This window comes from Trachypithecus francoisi, unplaced genomic scaffold (assembly GCF_009764315.1).
Source record: "Trachypithecus francoisi isolate TF-2019V2 unplaced genomic scaffold, Tfra_2.0 Lachesis_group4, whole genome shotgun sequence".
Taxonomy (NCBI): domain Eukaryota; kingdom Metazoa; phylum Chordata; class Mammalia; order Primates; family Cercopithecidae; genus Trachypithecus; species Trachypithecus francoisi.
The window spans coordinates 109,623,647-109,645,750 of NW_022681469.1; the positions used below are offsets into that span (position 1 = coordinate 109,623,647).

The following is a 22,104-nucleotide window of genomic DNA, read 5'->3' on the forward strand; positions in this document are numbered from 1 at the left end:
TGCAGTTATAAATAAAGCTGCTCAAAATATCTGTGTGCAGGTTTTCTTGTGAACCTAAATTTTCAGTTCATGTGGGTGAATACCAAGGGGCACATTTGCTGAATGCTGTGGCAAGATTTTGCTTACTTTTTAAGAAACCACCAACTGACTTCCAAAGTGGCTGTGCCATTTTGCAGTCACTTCCCACAGCAATGAGTGCGTTCCTGTTGCTCTACATCCTCGTCCGCATTTGGTGATGTCAGTGTCTGGATTTGGGCCATCGTGACAGGTGTATGGTACCTCACTGCTGTTTTCATGGGCACTCCCTCGCGTGGAAGGATGTGGGGCGTCTGGTCCATGCTTATTTGCCATCTGTAAATCTTCTTTGGTTCGAGGTTTATTGTTTTCCTGTGGACATCCCGTTGTTCCAGCACCATTTGTTGAAAAGATTTCTGTCTCCATGGAATCGCCTTTACAAACTTTGTCAGAAATCCGATTGCTCCATTACTGGGTTTACATACACTCAAAGGAACATAAATCTTTCTACCATAAAGACGCATGCATGCAAATGTGCACTGCAGCCCTGTTCACAATCGCAAAGACATGACACCAGCCTAGCACTGTTCACAATCGCAAAGACATGACACCAGCCTAGCACTGTTCACAGTCGCAAAGAGGCGACACCAGCCTGACGCTGTTCACAGTCACAAAGAGGCGACACCAGCCTGGCGCTGTTCACAGTCGCAGAGACATGACACCAGCCTGGCACTGTTCACAGTTGCAAAGAGGTGACATCAGCCTGGCACTGTTCACAGTCACAAAGAGGCGACACCAGCCTGGCGCTGTTCACAGTCGCAAAGACATGACACCAGCCTAGCACTGTTCACAGTCGCAAAGAGGCGACACCAGCCTGGCGCTGTTCACAGTCGCAAAGATGTGACACCAGCCTGGCGCTGTTCACAGTTGCAAAGACGTGACACCAGCCAAAATGCCACCAAAGGCAGATTGGATGAAGAAAATGTAGTACATTGCCAGGCACGGTGGCTCATGCCTGTAATCCCAGCACTTTGGGAGGCCGAGGTGGGCGGATCACAAGGTCAGGAGATGGAGACCATCCTGTGAATGGTGAAACCCCGTCTCTATTAAAAATACAGAAAAAAAAAAAATTAGCCAGGTGTGGTGGTGGGCACCTGTAGTCCCAGCTACTTGGGAGGCTGAGGCGGAAGAATGGCATGAACCCAGGAGGCAGAGCTTGCAGTGAGCAGACATCGCGTCACTGCACTTCAGCCTGGGTGACAGAGTAAGACTCCGTCTCAAAAAAAAAAAAAAAGAAAAGTTGGTACATATACACCATGAAATACTATGCAGCCATTAAAAAGAATGAGAGCTTGTCTTCTGGGAGCATGGATGGAGCTGGAGACAATAATCCTTAGCAAACTAAGTCAGGAACAGAAAACCAGATACCACATGTCCTCACTATAAGTGGGAGCTGAATGATGAGAACTCATGAGCACAAAGAAGGAACAACAGACACAGGAGTGAACTTGAGGCTGGAGGTGGGAGGAGGGAAAGGAGGGTGGAGGGTGAGAGGAGGGAGAGAAGGCGAAAAATAACTAATGGGTACTAGGCTCAGTACCTGGGTGATGAAATAATCTATACAATGAACCCCCATGACACAGGTTTTTCTGCATAACCTCCACAGGTACCCCTGAACCTAAAATAAAATTTTGAAAAAATCACATTGCTAACATGGGGCACCAGCTGGGTTCACTGTTCCCTGTTCCTCTGTGTGTCTCCCACTGCCCATGCCGTACCACAGCTGTCCCATGTCCCAAAATCAGGCACGCAGTTCTTTCTGGTCATCCTTTTTCAGCGCTGTTTTGGCTATCCTTGTTAATTTGCTATTCCATATACATTTTAGAATAATATTGTCTTTACATACAGGGAAAAAAAACACCCTGAAATTTATGGTAGGAGTTGCATTAAACCTGAACCTCAATTTTGGGAGAATTTATGTCTTGACTATGCTGTCCATTCTGTCCATTAACGCAATGTGTCTCTCCATTTATTTGGATTCTTCAAAGTTTCTTTCATCAGTGTCTTGTGGTTTTCAGAGTTTAAGTCCCATACAGGCTTTTGTTAGATTTACAGTTAAGCATTTCCCTGTTGGTGAGCTGTTGCAGGTGGTGTTAGCACGGGAAGGCCAGTTTCGGCTCCCTGACTGTCTGTGGTCCTGCATGAGCCCACTGCCGGCTCCCTGACTCTCTGGTCCTGCATGAGCCCACCGCCGGCTCCCTGTCTGTGGTCCTGCACGAGCCCACTGCCGGCTCCCTCTCTGTGGTCCTGCCCGTGCCCACCGCCGGCTCCCTGTCTGTGGTCCTGCACGAGCCCACTGCCGGCTCCCTGACTCTCTGTGGTCCTGCCCGTGCCCACCGCCGGCTCCCTGTCTGTGGTCCTGCGTGAGCCCACCGCCGGCTCCCTGGCTCTCTGTGGTCCTGCACGAGCCCACCACCGGCTCCCTGTCTGTGGTCCTGCACGAGCCCACCGCCGGCTCCCTGACTCTCTGTGGTCCTGCACGAGCCCACCGCCGGCTCCCTGACTCTCTGTGGTCCTGCACGAGCCCACCGCCGGCTCCCTGTCTGTGGTCCTGCACGAGCCCACCGCCGGCTCCCTGTCTGTGGTCCTGCACGAGCCCCCCGCCGGCTCCCTGTCTGTGGTCCTGCACGAGCCCACCGCCGGCTCCCTGTCTGTGGTCCTGCACGAGCCCACCGCCGGCTCCCTGTCTGTGGTCCTGCACGAGCCCACCGCCGGCTCCCTGTCTGTGGTCCTGCACGAGCCCACCGCCGGCTCCCTGTCTGTGGTCCTGCACGAGCCCACCGCCGGCTCCCTGACTCTCTGTGGTCCTGCCCGTGCCCACCGCTGGCTCCCTGTCTGTGGTCCTGCGTGAGCCCAGTGCTGGCTCCCTGACTCCCTGTGGTCCTGCACGAGCCCACCGCCGGCTCCCTGTCTGTGGTCCTGCACCTTCTGAACTCACAGTCCCAGGATTTATTTTTTAGATTATCTGAGATTTCCTTCATCAACGGTCATGCCGCTTGCAAATACAGAGTGTTATCTTTCTTCCTTTCTGGTCCTTTTCCTGCCCTGTTGCCCTGGCCAGCCCGATGTTGGACAGCAGTGGGGACAGTGGGAGGGTGGACACCCTTGCCCTCTTCCTGGCCTTGGAGGAGCGTCTGCAGATGCTCCTTACCTCACTCAGGAGGCGCCTCTGTTACCGATTTCCTGGGTGTTTACTACGCATGGGTCTTGAACTTTGTCACACACCCCCTGCATCAGTTGATGTGACCACGTGATGTTTCTTCTGTAGCCTGTTGATAGGATGCATTCTATTGACTGATTTTTTGTTTGTTTGTTTGTTTTTTGGTTTTTTTTTTTTTTTGAGACGGAGTTTCATTCTTATTGCCCAGGCTGGAGTGCAGTGGCGCGATCTCGGCTCACTGCAATTTCCACCTCCCGGGTTCAAACTCCTGCCTCACCCTCCCTAGCAGCTGGGATTACAGGCGTGCGCCACCATGCCCGGCTAGTTTTTGTGTTTTTAGTCGAGATGGGGTTTCTCCATGTTAGTCAGGCTGGTCTCGAATTCCCGACCTCGGGTGATCCACCCGCCTCGGCCTCCCAAAGTGCTGGGATTACAGGCATGAGTCACCGCACACAGCCCAATGGATTTTTAAATAGTGAGTCAGCTGGCCAGGCGTGGTGACTCACGCCTGTAATCCCGGCACTTTGGGAGGCCCAGGCGGGCAGATCACAAGGTTAGGAGATCAAGACCGTCCTGGCTAACACGGTGAAACCCCATCTCTACTAAAAATACAAAAAAAACTAGCCAGGTGAGGTGGCGGGCGCCTGTAGTCCCAGCTACTCGGGAGGCTGAGGCAGGAGAATGGCATGAACCCGGGAGGCGGAGCTTGCAGGGAGCGGAGATCGCGCCACTGCACTCCAGCCTGGGTGACAGAGCGAGACTCTGTCTCAAAAAAAAAAAAAAAAAAAAAAAGCCAGCCTTCCGCCTCTAGAGTAAACTCTACTTGTCATGCGTAGTGTGTGGCTCTTTTTCCATGTTGTTGAGTAGAAAGTTTGCATCCATATTTATGAGGGATATTAGTCCATAGTTTTGTTTTTATCTGGTTTTGGTATCAGGGTTATACTAGTTTCACAGACTGAGCTGGGCCATGTTCCCTCTTATCGAGGTAGTGGTAACTCTTCTTTCAGCGTGTAACGGACTTGCCGAGACTCTCCGAGGCCCGTGTCAGCACTGCGAGTGCACAGAGGAGAGGTCCTCCAGCTCCTTGGGGCCCACAGGTTTCCCAGAGAGGGGGTATCCCGGCAGGGTAGTGAGGAGTGTGCGGATTGGTCAGGCAGTCGGTGTGACTAGGCTGGAGGAAGGATGCTTAGGGCAGAGGTGCTGCCCAGTACGTGCAGTACCCTAGCATCGCGCTTTTCTGGCAATGCCTCCCGGTGTTTTCGGGACCTGCTGATGGTGTGGTTTTCCTGCCCCTGCCTCTCATGGACGGACTGGAGCAGCCCAAGGGCGCTACTGTCACGTGGGCATGCTTGGCGGTGTGGGTGGGTGGCTGTGGCCTCCGCTCACCGGGGCCTCCCGGGCCTCACACCCCCGCAGTGGATTCTTGTGATGCTACGAAAGTGATTTGGCAGACAGGAGCCTCACCGAGGCCCTCTGTGGCACCTTCTCTGCTCTGGCCAACAGTAGATCCACCTGCGGGGGCTTCATCCCCGACCTCAGGTTCCATCTCAGAGACCTTATTTTCAGGCGGGCCGAGTGCCAGGGATATGTTCGGGCAGCCCCGTGGGCCGGGAGCAGTTCTCTGGATCTGGGGCCCATTTACCCTGCGTTGTTTGGGGCGTGGCATATCTGGGAAGCGGGGCCCGCTGACCACCTGAGTAGGGTGGTTAATTAAAAGAACATGTCGGACATAGTTATGTCTTTCTTGAATGACTCAGAATGCTCCACATGGTCTCGGTGCCTGGGCCCGGGCTTCGAAGGCTAATTCTTATTACCTGGGGAAGGTTTGGTGACCAAGGCTAATTCTTATTACCTGGGGAAGGTTTGGTGACCAGGCTGCTCTCACCCCCTCGGCACGTCCCCGCAGCCACCCTGCACTCTCGGCCCCTTCCCCAGGTGGTGCTTGCCGGCCGTCCCTCCACCTGGACCACCCTGCACTCTCGGCCCCCTCCCCGGCTGGTGCTTGCCAGCCATCCCCCAACCTGGACCATTCTGCCCTCCCTGCAGGTCTCTGGTCTCTGCCCAGGAGCCACCTATGGTGCTGTTCCCTGACTTCCTTCCTCCCCCAACCATTTTGAATCTCAGAAAATAAGCCTACCCTTAATTTTTCTCCTCAATATTATTACAGCCTCAGCGTAGCCTCTCCATTGGCATGCATCTTTGTCTTGTTCTGTCCAGATACGTAGCACGTAGAACAGCATCCTATATACGGAAGCAGCTCACCAGCTCTCTGGGGTGCCTTCCTCCCTTCTGGGCCCCTCCTCCTGGCCAGGACCTGCCAAGCTGCTGGGGGAGGGGGCTCTAGAGTCTCAGTCTGGACCACTGGCCACTGATGCTTCAAGCCAGGGCAGAGGGAGGGCTCCCTCCTGGCCACTCCACCCTTGAGACTGTACTAGGTACAAGGGGCCCTTAGTCGAGCCTGGGTGGATGTGTGCACTGGTGCATTCATTTAGGTGGTTGGATGTGCCAGTGCTGTAAGCAGCCTTGCACCTGCTGCTCTGTGTTGGGGCCCAGAGTTGTGGACTGTGGGAAAGCAGGCATGGTGGCACCTGCCTGGGAGAGCCGCAGCTGCCTGGAGAGAGTCCCACGTGCCCAAAGAGAGAGCCCCACCTGCCCGGGGAGGGAGAGCCCTATGTGCCCAGAGAGAGAGCCCCACCTGCCCGGGGAGAGCCCCACCTGCCCAATGCCACAAGCCTATGTGTGGCTTCGGGGGTTGGGGGACAGCACAGCCCCACAGGCGGGTCACTGGGCAGAACCTAGGAAAGCGTAGCAGCTGGTACATGTCCACCTTTGCTGGGTTCAGTTCCCCCCTCTGTGAAGTGCAAAGAGCATGGTGGCTGGAAGCGTGAGATGGAGTGGAGTGAAGCCCCTGGGGGCCACGGGTCATCAGCCGGCACCGAATCCCTGTCCCTGTGGGGCTGGTGGCCCAGCCTGGGGAACTGCACCCCACTGCCAGGCCAGCTTCTCCCGCTCCTGCTTTTGCCCTTGTCTACCAAAGCAGCCCAGAGCCACCCACACAGAACTATGGGGAGAAGAAACCTGATCCCCAGGCTCAGGTGTGGAGACGGGTGGCTGTGCCCGTTGGTGCGCTGGTGAAGACAGCGGATGAGCAGGGTTGGCCTGTTCGTGGAGGCGGGTGGATGCGTGGGTTGGTGCGTTCGGGAAGACGGTGGATGCGCAGGGTTGGCGCGTACATGGAGGCGGGTGACCATATGGGCTGGCGTGTTCATGCTGGAGACACACTGGGGAGTCAGCACACAAGGCCGCTGGGGCTCAGAAGGCCCAGAATTGAGTCCCTCTTGTGAAACCGGTGACTGAGCGCACGCTTCCTTCGCTGTGAAAGCGGGGTGCGGACCAGAGACGCTAAACCGGAAGCATTACTGTGCAGGGGCTGCGGGCAGTGGGCAGGCCATCCCTTCCTGGCCTCCTTGTGTCCACCAGCTGCAGGAGGCCTCCAGTCCGCCCTTGCCTGCTCTGCTGCCACCATGGAGCAGGCCTCTGCATGGGGACAGGCCCGGAGGTGGTGAAACAGCCAGGAGGAAAACACAGCCAGCCCCAGGCCTGACTCCTGCCTTGCAGATCCTTATTCAGCAGGGGACTGGGGCGCCCACACCCTCTCCCCAGGTGGGGGTGGCCTCTAGAGCAGGGTCCGCAGCCAGAGCACAGTCTGTTTCAGACCCTGACGCCTTGGGAGGCAGTCCAAGCCCCTCCTCCCCCTGGAACCGGCCCGACCTCCGGGCTCACTGTGCTCTGGGTGGCCAGTGTGGCTCCCTGCACCATAAAATTGATCTGCAAGGCAGGTCAGGCACCGTGGTGCACACTTGTAATCCCAGTCAGTGCTCTGGGAGGCCGAGGCAGGAGAATCACATGAGCCTAGGAGTTCCAGCCTCCTATGCCATGCAACATAGTGAGACCCCGTCTCTGCAAAAATTAAAAATTAGGGTGGGCATGGTGGTGCACCTGTAATCCCCACACTTTTGGAGGCCAAGGCAGGAGGATCACTTGGGCCCAGAATTTCGTAACCAGCCTGGGCAACATAGTGAGACCTCGTCTCTACAAAAGATTAAAACATTAGCCGGACACGGTGGTGCACTCCTGTAGTCTCAGCTACTTGGAAGGCCGAGGTGGGAGAATCACTTGAGCCCAGGAGGTTAAGGCTGCAGTGAGCTCTGATGGTGCCACTGCACTCTGACCTGGGGGCCAGAGCAAGACCCTATCTCCAAAAACAAACAAGCAAAAAAATTGATCTGCAGCCTTAGTCCCAGGGCAGGGAATACACAAGCCAGAAGAGATCTAGACGCCCTCTGTGTGGTAAGGAAAAGGCTGTGTGACTCATGCATGTATTCAGCCAGCCGTTTTTGAGCACCTCCCCTTTGCTGAACACATGGATGCCATGGGAGGGCTAGGCTTCTGCCTGCAGGGCCTGGACAGGGGAGATGGGGGCAGACTGGGGGAGATGGGGGGACGTGGAGTCAGACTGGGGGAGAGATTGGGGCAGATTGGGGGAGATGGGGCAGACTACGGGAGATGGGGGACAGAGTCAGACTGGGGAGAGATAGGCGCAGACTGGGGAGATGGCAGACTGGGGTAGATGGGAAATTGGGGAAGATGGGAGCAGATTGAGGGAGATGGGGGACACAGAGTCAGATTGGGGAGAGAGAGGAGCAGATTGGGGAGATGGCAGACTGGGGAAGATGGGGCAGATTGGGGGAGATAAGGGGCATGGAGTCAGATTGGGGGAGCTATAGGGGAAGATTGGGGGAGGTGGGGGCAGACTAGGGGAGATGGGGGACAGACTGGGGGAGATGGGTCTATGGGGGCAGATTGGGGGAGATGAGAAGATAATGGAGGCAGATGGGGGAGATGAGAGAAGTAGGGGGACGATGGGGGCTGGGTGGGGGCGGTCAGAGGCAAGTACGTGCAGCGACACTGCGCGGGGGCGGGATGCGCTCTCCACGCCGCCGTTCGCACAGATGGACCGAAGGCCCGGGACGGCCAGAGCAGCCTAGTCGGAGGAGCGGTGGGGCTGCAGCAGGGTCCACCCCCGCCCTCCCAGCGCCGAAGCCCCGCCCCCGCTCTCCCACCCCCGCGCCGAGGTCCCGCCCCCGCAGGCGAGCTGGCGTCACCGTCCGGCCGGCTGGATCTGGTTCCAGCCGCGCCGAGCCGGCCGGGCATGCGCAGTGCGGGGGCGCTGCGACTGCAGGAGGTGCGGACCCCGCGGTGCGCACTGCGGCCGCATCCCTGCCCCGGCGTCGTACGTGCCCGCGGGACCTGACAACCGGGGCAGAGGTCAGTGCTCCGGGCCGCGGCCGGACCGGGGCTGCAGGGAGGGGAGGAGAGGGGAGGGAAAGGGACGGGCCCTGCTCCAGCCCCGCCCCACGGCGACAGGTGGGCGCTCCCGCGGGAGGCCGTGGCGTCCGGGCGCTGCTGCGGGCCCCGCTCCGCCCTACAGACCCCAGGCCGACCGAGCCGCGCTTCTCGGGGCTCCGCTGCGCGCCGTTCCCCGGGCAGGCCCTGGACGGTCCCGCGCCTCCTCCCACTTACTCTCCTGGAGGCGCAGGGCCGGACCGCGGGTGGCGGGGTGGGGGTCCACGCCCTGCAGGCGCTGCGAGGCTTCGAGCGCCCCCGCAACCGGCCGCGCACCCCTGCGCTGTGGGGGCGGACCGGGCCCCCAGCCGCGACGCAGCAGCCCCCGGGAGAGACACGAGCTCTGAGGACCCCGGGTGGTCTAGAGTCGCCGGCCGCCGCGTGACCCCTGGGCGGGCCTGTGTCGCCCGCAGCGCCGCCTCACCCCTCCCTGTGCCGAGGGAGAGGACCCCGTCGGGCGCCCGGAAGCCCGGGGCTTCCTTGTCTGGGGCGAGGCGGCCCCCCGTGGCACGGTGGGCGCTAGTGTGAAGCTGTGTCAACTAAAGCGAAGACTCATAATGAAAACAGTCGGGTTAGCTTCACGCGGGAACCTTCCTGAGGACGGCAGAGCAGGCTGGCAGCTCCTTCAAGAGGCTCTGCCGCTGCTGCATCGGCGTCAGCCGGGTTTGGGTGGGAGAGCGCAGAGGTGTTTGGAGTGTGGGTCTTTTATCTTCTGAGGAGGCGGTGGCCCGGGCAGGTGGCGGCCCCGCGCTGGTCCTGCGCTGTGTCCTCGGAACGCCCTCAGCTGCCGCATCCAGGTTCCCGCACAGACACGCGGGCGGGGCTGCCTAGCCTGCTGCTGGGCCTCAGAGGGCTGCAGAGACGGCAGGAATGGTGACCCTTGCTTCAGAGTCCTTTGGTTATGAGTAACTCACCGAATTGACAGTGTGATTTGTATGAATTCGTTGTGTTCACTGAAGAGCTGTGGCAGAGTGAGAAAACCTAACACATGCTTAATTCCTGAATGTGAGTGTTTTCAACTATGTGTAACAACTAACACAATTGACATAATGATACACTTCGCGGACATTTAATTTTGATTCTGTCATTTCCTTATTTTAGAGGCGGTAACGTTTTGTTTTTTTCCTGTTGCTCAAACATCTTCGAGGCTCCTGGACGGCTGGTGCTGTGCCTCCGGGCCCAGGTGACCTCGGGGGGAGAAGGAAGGGGCCTCTGAGGTGAGAACATAGTTTTGCTGTTTTCAGTTTATACTCAAAGCGCTTCAGTTTCCTGACACTACAGAGCACACTTGTCACGCCGGCAGGATGAAGCACAGAGGCTGCCTGGTGAAGTGGGCTGCGCGCTAGAAAATGCACGTGCGGAGTAGCTTGGTTCCCTCCACGGGGAGCGTGCAAGGCCCTCTCGGGCGCCGTGGGAGCCTCGCCGCCTGCACAGGCTTCGGAGCCAGGTGCTGGAGCGGCAGCGACTGAGGGGTGTGGATGTCTTTGCACGTTTCCCATGTTTTTCACACGTTAATAATGTGATTTTCAGTAAAGCGGCAGAATCAGCATTGAAGAATGGGGAGCAAGTGCCAGCCGCTTTCCTGCGAGTGGTTGAGAAGCAGGCTTTGTGTTGGCCGCCCCTGTGGGTAGCGGCTGCTCAGCCCTGCCCCTGCTGCCCCTGCCGCGGAGCCACCTTCCCTGCTTAGAAGCAACACTGCCTCCGACTGCTAGTTAGCGGCGGCCTCTACAGGGAAGCTGAGGCAGGTTCGTGTTCTCACAGCTAGGAAGGACGTGGGCCTGGCAGGGAGCTGCAGCACAGCCTCTGGCAACACAGAAGCACTGCCCTGCCGGACCCTTACCTCCCAGGCCGGCTGTTGCCCGCCCAGCAGCTGGAGCACTTGCTCGCGTGGGCTCTTCAGTGGTGCCAGGTGCAGCTGGCCCAATAGTAGTGAAAGAAACGAGGAGTGTCGTGCATCGTTAGACAGCATTCATATGTCTAAGTTCAAATTAGAGCCGCCCAGCCGCACGTGTGGATACAAAGCTGCCATTCGGTGGGGAGCCGGAGCCTAGGGGCCTGTGTCACTCCCCTGGATGTGGATGTGGGTGAAAGTCACCCAGAGGCCTTGGCAACATTCTGGGAGCTGGCAAAGGGGCAGGGCCTCTGGGATCTGGGGTCAGGAGTTCCAGGAGGCTCGCTTCTGCTTCTGTCCAGCAGTTCACTGTTCCCTCCACGGCAGCTGAAGCTTCAGCTGCCACGCGGCCCACCCGGCCAGAGGCAGAAGGGAGCCCTCCCTCCCAGGCAGTGCCCTGGTGGGCGTCCATTCTGTGGCAGACACTGGCCGTAGAGGCTGAGAAAGGAGAGGACCCCAGCCTGCCTCTGGAGGCGCAAGAGAGGCAGTGAAGGGCCCGAAGCTAGCGATGCAGGAGTTTCCAGAGCACAGGGGAATACGGAGCGGGAAACACTAGCCCTCAGCTCCACTGAGGAGCCACACAACCTCTGCCAGTGCTGAGTGGCTACAGGGCTCTGTTACCAGCCCCATTCCTCCTGGACGGGCGAGGTCGGTCCGCATCGCACCCCCCAACCTCTTGTGCTCTGTAACCTCAGAATACGCAAAGCTGTGTCCACAGGCCTCAGCGGCTGTGAGCCCCTCGCCTACACTGGGGGGTCCTCAGTTGACACCTGAGCCAGTGTCCTGTGCCCCAGTGGTGCCAGGACAGAGTCCCCGTCCCCGACCTCATTTGTACACCTCCTCACCCACTGCCAGCACTGTCCCCCCACCAACAGGCTTGCTCGGTACAGCACCAAACCCAAGTCCCTAGCACCCACACCCCAGTGAGTTTCCTGTGCCCTGTAGGCTGAGCTGCTTCTCGTCCTCCCCCCACCAGGATCCTTGGAACAGGGAGTGGTTTTTATTTAGGTCCCTGAGGTACCAAGTGCAGGCTTCACTCTTAGCAGCTGCCACCCTAGTGATGAAGCTGATAGTCTAAGCAGACTGGCCCCTGCAGAGCTCTGGGGGGAGGTACCTGGCTTCTCCGGCCTCCACCCTGGCCCACAGCTGCCTCCAGGCCCAGAGCAGCAGATCCCAACCTGCCTGCCCCTGGGGCTGGGTCTCCAGCAGTCAGGACTGAACTGCTACTAGCTGCTGACTGGTTCTTTCTGGCTGGGCAAGTGTGGGGCGAAGGGGGCGCATTTGCCCCCTGTCCCCATTGGCTGCATCTCCACACCTTCCCTGGTGACACCTCCGACCAGAACAGACCAGGAGTGTGGGAGGAGCCCCCACCTGCTCCCCCAGTGCCCCGAGGTTGTCTTCTGTCTGCTCCTTTTGTCTTCCACACTGAAGAGTGTGCTCCGGCCGGGGATGGGTGTGTGTGGTGTTGGGGAATGGACACCTGTGAAATGGTGGCGTGTGCATCAAGTCTGAATAGCCGTTCGCAGGTTCTTAGGGCTTTTTGTTTCCAGAAACCTGATCTGATCTTTATAGAAAGTGCTCCTCTGTGCAGTCAGCCTGGGTCTCCCTCCCGTCCAGGCCGGCAGCACTGTCTGACTCAGCGAGGAGGGGCTGAAACTGGAGAGCCCCTGGGAAGGCTCTTGGGGGCCAGGTGGCAGCTGGGAGGGTGGCTTTGGTTCTCCGCCCTCATCCTAGTGTTTAGCAGACTGCCCCACACCACAGGTTTCCATTTTCACCCTTGGGTTAAGAGAAAAGCAGGAATAGCCGGGCGCGGTGGCTCAAGCCTGTAGTCCCGGCACTTTGGGAGGCCGAGACGGGCGGATCACGAGGTCAGGAGATCGAGACCATCCTGGCTAACACGGTGAAACCCCGTCTCTATTAAAATAATACAAAAAACTAGCCGGGCGAGGTGGCGGGCGCCTGTAGTCCCAGCTACTCGGGAGGCTGAGACAGGAGAATGGCGGGAACCCGGGAGGCGGAGCTTGCAGTGAGCTGAGATCCGGCCACTGCACTCCGGCCTGGGCGACAGAGCGAGACTCCGTCTCAAAAAAAAAAAAAAAAGAGAAAAGCAGGAATAAAAAGTTTCTAATGTTGCTCGTGTAATTCAGCACTGGCCATCAAAGGCACCGGGGCTCCTGCGTCTCTCCTGCCCCTGTGGGACTCCCGCGTCTCTCCTGCCCCTGTGGGGCTCCGGCGTCTCTCCTGCCCCTGTGGGGCTCCCGCGTCTCTCCTGCCCCTGTGGGGCTCCCATGTCTCTCCTGCCCCCATGGGTCCGTTTCCTGCTGTCTGTTGCGCCCGCCTGCATCGTTGGTGTGTGCGTCTGAACTCAAGCTGTTTAGGAAGCCCACAGCAGGGCTCTGTGGGGCCCATTCCTGGTCCCACATCTCTGTCAAGGGCTCCCCTTGAGCTGAGGCTTCTGAGCTCCTCCAGGAGGGCATAGGGAGGCAGGTCCCACTGTCAGCCAAGCTGCAGGGTTTTTAAGGAGAAAGTGGGGGCTGTGCACTGTGGGCTTACACCTGTAATCCCAGCACTTTGGGAGGCCGGCCGGAAGGATCACTGTAGACCAGGAGTTTGAGAGCAGCGTTGGTCCTATCTCTCTAAAAAATTTTAAAACTGGCCAGGCATGGTGGCACATGCCTATAGTCCTGGCTACTTGGGAGGCTGAGGTGGGAGGATTGCTTGAGCCCAGGAGGTCGAGGCTGCAGTGAGCTGTGATAGTGCCGCTGCACTCCAGCCTGGGCCACAGAGCAAGACCATGTGTCAAAAAGAAAAAGCCTCTGTGGAAGGGCCTCCAGTCCCCTGGCTTGGGCTGCAGGGGCCGCTGCTCCAGCCCTGCCTTCTACATGTGCCAAGATGTGAGCAGTCACCCCTGGAGATCCTCACCCCTTCTCTATGGAACGAGGAGTCAGGCTGCCAGGGATTGGGGTCTGAGTACATTGCTGTCTGTGTGTGTGTGTTTCTTAGGAAGAGGGCCCCACGGTCTTCGTCATGTTCTCCAGGGCCCAGTTGGAACGAGTTGGAATTTGGATGGGGAGAAATGTGGAGTAGGGCAGGAACCTCCTTCCTAGAAAGGAGCCTGCGGGGGACCCTGCATGGGGTCCCAGATTCCCAGGGGGCCTCAGGTGTGGTGTTAGAGGGGCGCTGGGGCTGGCAGTCTGTCCATGTCTTCAGCCTGGGTCTCGTGAGTTCAGGGAGTTTGAACCTGGGTGGAGAACGAACCCCTGTGTGTCTTCACTAACCTCCAGCTGACACGAGCTTCCGCTGACCCAGCAGTGGCGGGTGTGGGTGCTCCCCGTGCCATTTGTTGGGGACACCTCACGCGTCACTTGCGCTCGGCCCATGTTGCAGCTGCAGGAGCCACCAGACCCTATAAATACTTGGATGCCCACATCTGCTCATATGTATCTCCCTGTACCTGTGCATCAGGCCTCATGCGTTTAAAACGTTCCTCTGAGAAGGGGCCACAGGCAGGCGTCACCCATTGCCACGGCACCGCGGCAGGAAGCATCCCGTGCTCCGCAGGGGCGGGGCGGCCGCTCTCCCTGTCCTCCAGGAGCTCACGTGTGCCTGCCTGTGAGCGCCTCGACGACAGAGCCGGCGCCCGCCCCAGTGTCTGCGCCAGGACCACAGAGTGGCCAGCTCACCGTGGAGACGTCACACTTGGTAGCAGCCCCTGGACTTGTATGTGCTTCTGATACGATGTGTTTTAATCAGTATCAACATGGAAGGGGGAGAGCGAGGGACGTTCCACTGGTATTCTCAGGAGGAAGTAATGGGAGGGAGGACGGTTAAGGGGATTCACCTTTAAAGAATTTGAGAGCTTGTGTATTTTGTGGAATAACGCTAAATTAATCCCCTGTGTGTTTCTGATCGTTAAGAAGACCCCATCGATGCTGTTGGTCGTGGGACTGTCATTTCACAGTGCGGATCCGAAGGTGGTCCTGGCTACTCTGCGAGGGTTGCCCTGGGAGGAGGTGGTGGAGGGCACATGGGCGTCCCATGTTCCCTCATGACGGCTGTCGCCTGTAGTCGCCTCAAAAGGCTTAATTAAAAAAACTCTTGTTTCTCAGAAAAAGCAGTTTACTACTGTGAGTTAACGCTGTGGAATTCTAATAATTGGGATAATAAATCTGATTAAGGTTTTCTTTAAACTGGAACAGAATCCCTACAGGTGCTCCATGAGAGGGCTGTGGGACGTGTGACCGGGCTCCTGACCTTGGAACTCCTGGGTGGGGTCTGAGGCGATGCAGGAGACAGAGGAGCTCATGGTCCAGGAGGCGCTCGTGGGTGGGGACAGGCCTACCCACAGACCTGCATCTGTCGTCATGGGACGGGGGCAGGGTCGTGTGACACAGGCCCCATGTGCACGTGTCCAGGGTTCCCGTCCCCTCCTGAGCTGCCGTCTCCACCGTGGCTCACTGACGGTGCGGCAGGGCTCCTGGTGGACTTGAGAGTTGGTTGCCCTGTCCAGGCGGCCTCGAGTGCACCAGGACACGGCCTGTCCAGTGTGATCCAGGCACCACGCCTGTGGGCCGTTCACCGTCACCTGGGTGTGCTGAGGGACTTGTGCTTTCCTGGATCGAACTGCGTGACCCAGGCCAGGGGAGCTGCCCCAGGTGCCCCTTGGGCTCCTGCTCCCCAGGACTCACGTTTGCACCCCAAAACCCAGTCTCCCCTGGCAGAAGGGCATGCGGCTTGAGTCCAGGAATTTGCGCATGCAGTTTTGAGCCCTGGACGCTGGGCCCCAAAGCGCCTGGCCTTGTGTGCAGTTGGGGGCGGGGGCAGAGAAGCTCCGTACCTCGCCGTCTGCAGCTGCCCACGGCGGTCATTTCACATGTCGGGGCTCTACACGAGATCCCACCGGAGAAGTCTCCCTTCCTTGGGAAAGTTTGTAAGTATTGAGTCCGTGGCTTGTTTCCCGAGAAGAAGGTGCAGGAGGGTGTGTAGCTGCCTTGCTGTCCTCCACCCCGCTGTGCGGAGCCCTCCCCACCTCCCCTGCGATCCAGGGATGCTCCCCAAGGGCCTGACGCAGCAACACTGGAGTCCTGGCCCCGTCACCTGGCTGGTGTTGTAGGACAGCAGCACCTGCCTCACTGACACAGTCCCCTGCACGTCTACTGGACGAGATCCAGGCCGGGTGACCCCTTCACCCGCACAGCAGGGCACGGCAGGCTGGGCTGGTGGCGTCCTTCCCTGCAGCTCCAATTCAAGCAGGGAGCTCTTTATCTTCCCTCTGAGAGACAGTGGGTCCTTTCTCTGCCCATCTCTCCTCTGACAAGGCCACCGCTTCCCCAGGGAGCCTGAGCCTGGGGCCAGAGGCAGTGGCCCGACACCCACAGCTTGAGGTGCACTGGGCCTGCGTGACCCTCAGACCCGAGGCTTCTGAGTGGTCTGGGCTTTCCACAGACCCCACACCCTCAATGAAATGCGCAGAAGAAGACCAAGGTGCGTGGGTGGGTGCTGCTGTGTGCTGGCGTGTGCTGCTGTGTGCTGGCGTGCGCTGGTGCGTGCTGGCGTGCGCTGGCGTGTGCTGCTGTGCACTGGTGTGTGCTGACGTGCGCTGGCGTGACACCGGAGGGGGAGTGTGTTTTGTCTGGGATCCTCATGTGACACCTCAGACGCTAGACAGACCCGCCCAGACAGACGCCAGTCCAGGGTCACTGCGGGCCCCGGCCTGGAGTATCTCCATCTGGTCAGGTGACATTCGTGTCACGTGGGCGTTGCTCGCAGAGGGGCCTCCGGAGGAAGGAGAGTGGCGGTCAGCACTCAGCCTTTGGCCTTGCTTCACTGTGGGTGAGGAGCTGCCCACCAAGGACACTCAGGCCAGGTGTCAGGACACACGCCTGCCTTGGTGCCCCCATGAGGGCCGGGCATTAGGGGCCACACAGGCTGCAGCTTCAGTCCCTGTAACCCTCTGGGTTAGTCCTGGGTCCCCCCAACCCTCTGGGTCAGTCCTGGGTCCTCCCTGCTCTCCTGGGTCAGCCCTTCGTCCCCTCCCTGCCTTCTGGTCAGCCCTGGGTCTCCCCAGTCTGCCCTCCTTTCTTAGGTGAAGGCGCTGCTCCCTTAGACTTGAGGGGAAACGGGAAGGTCTGGCTGGAACAGAGGGCTTTCTCTAAACCCTGAATCCAGAGCGGCGTGGATGCCTGCGGGCACTGGCAGCTGACAGCTTGCATGAGCCCAGCCTCCGCAGGGTCTCCCTATGGCCCAAACCCTTCTCATGAGACAGGGACTTGCACGTTCCTCCCTGAGCCTCAGGTTGACGAAGACCTGAGGCCTCTTCCTGACCCCACCTCTCTTTCCTCACCCCCAGCTCCACCACACACCTGCTCTCACACCGGGGGGACAGGGAGCCCACACCTGCTGTCACACCCAGGGGGAGGGCAGGGAGTCCATGCCTCTGCTCTCACACCCGGGGGACAGGGAGCCCACGCCTCTTCCTGACCTCACCTCTCTTTCCTCACCCCCTGGCACTCCCCTCCCCCACAATTTAGCAGGGACCCAGTAGCCACCAAAGCTACTTCCCGTCACACCTCCCTGGTGTGAGGCCGTGGCTGGGGAGGCTCATTCCCAGGCTGGAGAGACTGGGCAGGGGTCACTGTCCTTTGGGGCTGTTCTCAGAGCCCACAGCAGTCCTGTCAGGCCCTGCCCGGCAACGCGGCCCCCACACAGGACCTGCTGGACCAAGGCTGCCTGCTCCTCCCAGCCCTGGGGCTCTCACCGCACAGCCTGCACGCCTGTGCTCAGTGCGCTGGGTCAGCACATCCCTGCAGGGCAGGGAGGGCCCGCAGCGAGGAAGGGGCTGTAGATGGAATCGGTACAGGGATCTGAGATCCGGGCTCAGGCCGGGACAAGATGAGACCAACCTAAACGTTGCCGTGGCCGGCGGCCGACATACCCTTCTTGGGGCTCGTTTCTGTGCATGTGATGTTCACGGTCGTCACTTAAGAAAATTCAGAACCTTGGAGATTGGTGTCCAGTGCAGGAACGTGGTGCCAGAGTCGTGCCAGGCTGGCTTTATGGAGCCCCGCGTGTTTCACCCTCGTTTCCTGTTGGCTTAAATTCAGAAACCTGGGAAATGATGATGGTTTTATTTTTGCCAGTTCTTTCGGTTGGGATGCAACTAGCACGTGTTACCCGCCTTGGACATCTCTAGGAAGAGCCAGTGCGTTGTGGCATCTCATGCTGGAGCACGGCTCACGACGGGCCCGTGTCACACAGATGGACGGGCGGGGTGGGCGGGAAGGAGCCTTTGGGGCTCTGCTGCCTCAGTCAAGTCTACAGGAACCTTTTCAAATCAAATGATTGTCATTTCTTCTCTGTGTCTCTTGTTAGGAGTTAGGCCGGGCGTGGTGGCTCAAGCCTGTAATCCCAGCACTTTGGGAGGCCGAGACGGGTGGATCATGAGGTCAGGAGATCGAGACCATCCTGGCTAACACGGTGAAAGCCCGTCTCTACTAAAAATACAAAAAAACTAGCCGGGCAACGTGGCGGGCGCCTGTAGTCCCAGCTACTCGGGAGGCTGAGGCAGGAGAATGGCGTGAACCTGGGAGGCGGAGCTTGCAGTGAGCTGAGATCTGGCCACTGCACTCCAGCCTGGGCGGCAGAGCGAGACTCCGTCTCAAAAAAAAAAAAAAAGGAGTTATAGACGTAAAGGAAAAACATAGTTTTCATGCAGTTGTATTTTCTCAAACAGTGTCAGCTTCTCTGTAAGAATCTCAGGGCTCTCTCTTCTGGAAGCTGCCGTGGCCACTGATCCTCTTTGCTCCTCCCAGCCTGTAGGGTTTGGCTCTGGTTTGTTTTCAGTGTGTTTGCTGAGTCCAGGGAACATTGTCAATCCTGATGGTGAGGATTTCGTGTTTAACGGCGCATGTGCCACGTTGCTTGAGGTAGTCTGTGAAAGTGTTCACGTTGTAAAACACAGTGTAGGTGCAGTGACAGGCCGTGTCACCATCCCGGTCCTCGGGTTGCAGTTTGTGTGGGCGCATGTCCTGTGTGAAGCTTTTCATGCACATTGAATTGTTCTATGCGTTTTCAAATGTAATCCTGAAGACATCTAACCACAGGGAAGAGAATGTGTGGCTGGAATTCTTTTTTTCTATACTTCATTTGAGTGTCTGTATGTCGTCAAGTCTGAAATGCCGGAGACTATCCTAGCATTGAGATAGGGTGACTGTACTTTTACATGGTTTTCTGCTTGCACTGGGATGGTCCAGAGATGCCGGCTTTAGACATCACACGTCTGTGACAGGCCAGTGCTTCCCTCCACAGGGCCCATCCCATCTGTGTCGGAAAGCCGTCACGTTAGGAGAGAGACTCTTGCCCTGACAGTGTCGGCTCAAAGCCTCCCAGCACACCTCTCCCTGGAGAGTGGCCCCAGCCTGCAGGGTCTGTGGGGTGGACACTGGGCCTAGAGGGGCTCCAACGGGCCTGAGGTCTGCCCCTTCCCAGAATCCTGGAGCCGGCAGGAGCCGGGAGTGAGCCCTAGAGGCTGCGCCAGGCTTTGCATCCTAGGCCTGAAACTCAAGTCCGTAGAAGTGGCCCTCACAGGCTTTTTGACACCTGGATTTTTTTTTTTTTTTTGAGACAGAGTCTCGCTCTGTCATCCAGGCTGGAGTGCAGTGGCGTGATCTTGGCTCACTGCAAGCTCCACCTCCCGGGTTCACACCATTCTCCTGCCTCAGCCTCCCGAGTAGCTGGGACTACAGGCGCCCACCACCGCGCCCGGCTATTTTTTTTTTTTTTTTTGTATTTTTGAGTAGAGATGGGGTTTCACTGTGTTAGCCAGGATGGTCTCGATCTCCTGACCTCATGATCCGCCCGCCTCAGCCTCCCAAAGTGCTGGGATTATAGGCGTGAGCCACCGCGCCTGGCCGACACTTGGATTCTTTTACAAATTTTTTGGTGTGTACTTAGGTAATTTACAAGCCCTTGGGGCAACTTTGGGAGCTCTATGTGATGATAGTGGCAAGTTTGCTAAAAGTGTTTGCCAATGAAACCCACGTTCTTTGGAGGGTCAGCACGTGAGTGGCAGTTGGAGAAAGTTGTCTGCTGCTCATCCGTGGTGACGGCCGTCCTGCCTTGCTTCCCTGTGCTCTCCGGGCCAGAGACTGTGCCAGCCAAGCAGAGGAAGCAGTGGGTCCTGGCGGCCCCACCACCCTCCTGCACTGCCCCCACTCTCCCTGGCCCTGCCGCGGACTGTGCCCTCTAGCCTGCCCGAACCTGCTGCCCCCCGGCCCCCTCCAGCTGGCACCCTCCCAGGGCCCGCCTGTGTCGTCCCAAGATGGCTGGGGCCACTCACGTCATGGTCACAGCCTTGGGGAATCACCTGGTCCAGGACAGTGAGCATGAGCACGGGGCGGCCAACGGCATGGAGTAGAGGCGGGCACCCCAAGGCAGCAAGCGTCAGCACAGGGCGGCCGACGGCACGGAGTGGAGTCGGGCACCGCCGAGGCCCATGGCTGTCTGGGCGCGGCTCCCTCACTCCACCTGCCTCTGCGTCTTCTGTTGAGGCCCAGCACAGAAACGGGAGTTGGGGGTTTTTCAGCTGAAAATCATTTCTGGGGTTCATCGGTGACTTAGGAGAAGTTAAAGGTGCACTGGCCAGTGTCAGGTACAGCCCAGGGCAGTGAGTGGCGCTCCTGAGCTTCCCGCCTCATGGCCACAGTGGCTCCCGCGGGAGCATGGGACTTGGGCTGTGACTCCCGTCAGCTCGGGAGTGCCGGTGACCAGAAGCAAGGGTGGGTGTGAAGGAAGCTGTTTCCACAGCGTCCAGGCTGGTGCCTGACACAAGAAACAGCCCCACGCAGGGCACTCAGGAAGCCTTCAAGAAACAGCGGGGCCTGCAGGTCCCTCGCTTGGCCCATGTATGGGACGGCCTAGGTCCCCCTCGCCATCCATCCCAGGCCAGCGCCTGCGTTGCTGTTGCCCACAGCCTTGGCTCTGTCCTCACCACTCTGGCCACCAACCTGGGACCCTGCCACAGGGCCTGCCCACCTGCTCAGGGCCTGTCCAGGTGCCTCACACATGTGGGCTGACAGGCCCTTGGCCACTGCGGCGGCCCCTCTGCAGCCCTAACAGTGTCATGGACTTTGGCCTGTGTCATCAGCCGCGGCCTGTGTCATCAGCGGCGGCCTGCGTGGCCCACGGGGTGGGGCAGAGGCTGGGCCTGTGCCGGGAGGGGTTTTGCCTTTCAGGGCCAGGTGTTGTGCTGTGCCTGCCCCGTTGGCAGCTGTGGGCCTAGGAGGTGGACGTGGAGCGGGTTGGAACTGGTCAGTTACCAGGCTCCCCTGGGGGTGTCCACATCCCTACCATGAAAATGCTCCTCAGAGCCCTGCGGGCCTGGCCTGGTGGGTCTCGGAGCTTCCCACCTGTGTGTATGGGCGGCCCAGGCCCTCCCACCAGGACTCTTTGGCCTCTCTGTGCCGGGCACCTGCCAGGGTGGGTGCCCCTCGCCCCCCAGGCGTTGCCTCCTGCTATGGACCCCCGGCAGGCTCTAGGGGTGTGGCTGTGGGTGTGTCGGCGTGGGGGTGTGGGTTGTGGGTGTCTGTGGGTGTGTTGGGTCGGTGTGTGGATGTGTTTGGGTATCTGGGTGTTTGTGGGTATCTGTGGGTGTTTGTGGGTGTCGGTGTGTGGGTATGGGTGTCTGTGGGTGGGTGTGTGGGTATCTGGGTGTGGGTGTTTGTGGGTGTCTGGGTGTGTGGGTGTCTGGGTGTGTAGGTGTCTGTGGGTGTGTGGGTGTTGGTGTGTGGGTGAGTGGGTGTGGGTGGGTGTGGAGTCTGTGGGTGTGTGGGCGGATGTTTAGGTGTGGGTGTCTGGGTGTCTGGGTGTGCGTGTTTGTGGGTATCTGGTGTGTGGGTGTCTGGGTGTGTTGGGTGTGTGTGGGTGTGTTTGGGTATCTGAATGTGGGTGTCTGCGGGTGTCTGGTTGTGTGTGGATTTGTTGGGTATGTGGGTGGGTCTGTACGTGGGTGTCTGTGGGTGTATGTGGGTGTCGGTGTGTATGGGTGTTTGGGTGTGGATTTGTTGGGTGTGTGGGTGGGTGTCTGTGTGCATAGGTGTCTGGGTGTCGGTGTGTGGGTGTATGTGGGTGTATAGGTGTGAGGGGGTGTGGGGGAGTGTCTGGGTGTGTGTGGGTATCAGTGTCTGGGTGTGTTGGGTGTGGGTGGGTGTGGGTATGTCTAGGTGTGTTTGGGTGTATGGGTGTGAGTGTGTGGTGTGTGTGCGTGGGTGTCTGGGTGTGGGAGTCTGTGAGTGGGTGTCTATGGGTGTGTTGGGTGTGGGTCGGTTTGGGTGTGTGGGTAGGTGTGTGTGGGTGAATCTGGGTGTATGTGAGCGTGGGTGTGTGCGTGGTGTCTGGGTGTGGGTATGGTTGTGGGTGTGTGGGTTTTGTGTGTGGGTGGGTGTGTGGGTGTCGGGTGTGGGTGGGTATATGTTGGTGTGGGTATATGTGTTTGTGGGTGTGTGTGAGTCCGTGTGGTAACATGGGTGAGGGATGGGGGCTGTGTTTGACTGTGGGGGTGAGTCTGTGAATGTGT

At 58.8% G+C, this 22,104-nt stretch overlaps 1 protein-coding gene and 1 long non-coding RNA gene across 4 annotated transcripts in view; both read left to right on the plus strand.

The window, feature by feature from the left end:
• Nucleotides 1-22,104, plus strand: part of CUNH7orf50 (chromosome unknown C7orf50 homolog) — a 124,361-nt gene that overhangs the window by 90,510 nt on the left and 11,747 nt on the right. The gene's annotated exons all lie outside the window — the stretch shown is intronic.
• LOC117073486 lies at nt 8,477-12,406 on the plus strand. Of its 2 annotated transcripts, XR_004433246.1 has the most exons (3): nt 8,477-8,563; nt 9,743-9,858; nt 9,945-12,406. It is a non-coding gene; the product is annotated as an uncharacterized LOC117073486 (long non-coding RNA). The 2 variants fall into 2 exon arrangements; XR_004433247.1 differs by having other exon boundaries at nt 9,743-10,195.